Here is a 3,472-nt window from a genome sequence, read left to right as displayed (position 1 = left end):
GGACGCTCAGACCCCCCGCCATTCACATAACCGTCCTATGCTAACCACACATTACGCCCACCGTACGGAGTGCTGCGGCGTCGGCGTCACACATGTTCCCCCACTACCATGGATTTCATATGATGTATATTACCCCCACCTCCATCATGCTACCCCTCCCCCCTCCGCTCCTATTATATTGCCCCCGTCGCTGTGAATTTTTTAAAAATACGAGTGACTTGGATTTATTTTTTGTCAGTCATTTGTGAAAATATATTTGTGACAGTAAAAATGAATACAATTTGAGGGGATCAAGACGTCGAACTGTTGAGATAAATATCTTGCAGATCAGTCACCAAGTGAGAATTACAGGGAAAAACGAAAGCCTAGATTGCGTCAGAAACGCATACGTGTATATGTTGATAAATACACGGACGATAAGTACAAACCACCGAAAAACAAGAAAGATCGTGGCGAAAAAAGAAAAATAAAGAGGAAGAGAGTAAACAATTCGAGATATGTAAACTGCGAGATCTTTGGAACACTTACAGCGTTATATTCTTCAGGATAGTATTCAGTGACGAGTCTCCACCTTTTTTCGTACAATGCTCCGTGTGATTGTTCATTTCGACAAAGAGACCAAAAATTTAAAAATGGTCGGGTCAGTCATCACTGAAGTGGAGAGAACCTACTGGATGGTAAGTTTTTATTTATAATTTAAGTGATAGTTTTTGTGAAAATTCTTGTTCGGTTTTTCGTATAAAAAAAAATGTTCACATAGTTTTCTCATTCATAATTTTCTAGGTCATTTTCTAGAGTCCGATTCTCGTGCATTTTTTTTGTGAGAAAGAAATTTTTTTATGTTTAAAAATTTTCAGCGTCAAGTTTTTAGTTCAATTTTTTCCAAAATGTTCGCCTTTTTTTTCGTTTTTTAAACGTCTCTTATGGAGTTTACATGTATGTTCCGTTCGGTTGTCGTCTCTTTTTTTTTCGTTTTTCAATTTTTCTATTCCGGTTTTCGTCCAATTTTTCAGTGTTGAAATTGTTTTTGAAAAAACAATTTTTGTGAAAGAAATTTTTGCTCGCGTTTTTTCTTGTTGAAATTTTCCGCATAAGATTTTTTCGTTTTCGAATTTTTCTGTTCCGGTGTCGTTTAATTTTTCAGCGTCAAATTTTGAGTTGAATTTTTTCCAAAATGCGTACATTTTTTTCGGTTCTTAAACGTCTCTTATGGAGTTTGCAAATATTTTCCATTCGGGTTTCGTCTCTTTTTTTTCGATTTTGAATTTTTCTATTCTGGTTTTCCTCCAATTTTTCAATGTTGAAATTTTTTGTGAAAGAAATTTTTGCTCGCTTTCTCTCCCGCAGAAATTTCCCGTGCTGGATTGTTCTCATGAAAAACTTATTCGTCGCATTTTCCGTAAATTTTTTGTCAACCAAATTTTACTCATCTTTTAAATTTTCAGATGCATGCGACCAGCTCTGAAGAATCTCTCATCGAGGATTTATAAGACCTCCACAACCTCTTCGGTGGGGCTCCCTTCATCTCAACCACAGTACGGACAACTGGGACCTCGAGGACTGAGAGTGAGGCCTACAGCCGCTGGGAGTGGACAATAATAATATAATGTATTTTCTTTTTTTTTTAAATGTATTTTTAGCCTTACATTTCAATTTGAAGTTTTAGATTGAAAAAAATTTATTTTTTAGAATTAAGGTTTTTGAATGAAAAAAAAATACATTATATATTCCTCTTCTTCATTTCAAAAATAAAATAGCTCCAAAAATTTACTTCCCTTAAGCGACTAGCAAAAAAACTGTTCATTAGTTTTTTTACAAAATATTACAAAAAAAAATCTCAACTCAAATAAAATTTTAAAACTTGATCTAGCTTATAGCTAGCATAAATTCTAAAACTAAATCTTACGTCTAATTCTTAATACAAAGTCTTACATCTAATCCCTAATCGCTACCTCAAAAACCAAAAATAGTTTTCTTCGTCAGGTTCAATCGCGCGTCGTTTTGTCTTATATCCGTAGGGGAGGGTTGCAGCGCCCTTATCAAGCCTTCGTTTTGGGCCCGTCGCACGGATAATCTTGCTCTCGGGTTTCGTGATGACGTCATGNTTCGTCAGGTTCAATCGCGCGTCGTTTTGTCTTATATCCGTAGGGGAGGGTTGCAGCGCCCTTATCAAGCCTTCGTTTTGGGCCCGTCGCACGGATAATCTTGCTCTCGGGTTTCGTGATGACGTCATGGTACATTGTCCGTCGTATACCCTTGTAGTTGATCTGGTAAGGCTCTACTTTATCGTCAACGAGGGCACGAATCGAGTCGTAATGAATCTGTTTACGCGTCTCGTAATTAAGCCTAACCCCTTTTATATTACTAACTTCTGCGATGGTTCCATTCGGTTTCTTTATACGATGAGTATAAAATTTAGGACCGCCTGAGACAAAAGACGTAATAAAACTCCCTTCTCCGTAGCCCTCGACTTCATCGGTCTAATCACTTAGAAAATTCCCTAGTGGTAACTCGTTACTTCCGTCACTCACATAAATAACCGAGTCTGTATCATAATACAAAACGCGTTCTTGCTGTTTTTCTAAATAAGAATATAACTTGAGATGTGCGTGAGCTGTTGTATAAGCCGCAATAACAACGTTGGCTTTGGTAGACAGTTCCACAGCTTCGTTTAAATGTTTCTAGGATATGAAGAGAGTCTCGTTATAGACAAGGACAAGCCCTGTCACTTCGATTTCAGGATTGAACATTATGTTGACTCCTCATATGTTCGAATAATTGCCTTTTTCGTTAAATTTTCTCTTCCCCAAATTTACCCCAGAGACAGTTAAAACAAAGTTTTGTTACGGCTCTCAATCCGGCATTTTTTTGAATTTTATCCTTGTCGAGTTTTATTTCCTCTCTCGCCTCATATTCGACTATATATCGATATAATGAATAAACGTCGATATATCGAATTTTTTCATTCTCTTTAACATCATAGTGTGTTACGGCATTTCCCGTACGTCTACCAAAAAACGCGTCTCGAGGATCTAAAGCAACAAACATTTGTTGATCGATATTTTCAAGAAAATTTGACAGTTGGAGATCTGTCTTTTTGTGATGAATAAAATCGCATTCCCACATTTCAACGACTTCGTAACCCAAGTTTTGCAATTCCCGTGTAATTCCCGTGATTTGCAAAATTGAATGTGACGCACATTGAATTTGAAAAAGTCAGTGTCCTACTATTGGCCATAGGGGGGGGGGGACAACTGTATATCTGCAGTGTTTTAACTGTACACCTCTACGCGTATTGTCCTTGACCAATGAGGTAATGGCCTCCCTTAGCAGGTCAAACGCTTGGGCCTTACGACACCCCCCTGCCGTTTTGAGATGCATACTATTTTTAGAATATCTTATACAAGTGTAGGTAGGGAGGAAGTATAGCGCCCTCCGAACAATAAATAATTTCATAGACACAGATCTATTA

The sequence above is a fragment of the Diachasma alloeum genome, unplaced genomic scaffold (assembly GCF_001412515.2).
Source record: "Diachasma alloeum isolate Michigan unplaced genomic scaffold, Dall2.0 Dall_scaffold_01485, whole genome shotgun sequence".
Classification (NCBI taxonomy): domain Eukaryota; kingdom Metazoa; phylum Arthropoda; class Insecta; order Hymenoptera; family Braconidae; genus Diachasma; species Diachasma alloeum.
This window is presented reverse-complemented; position numbering follows the sequence as displayed.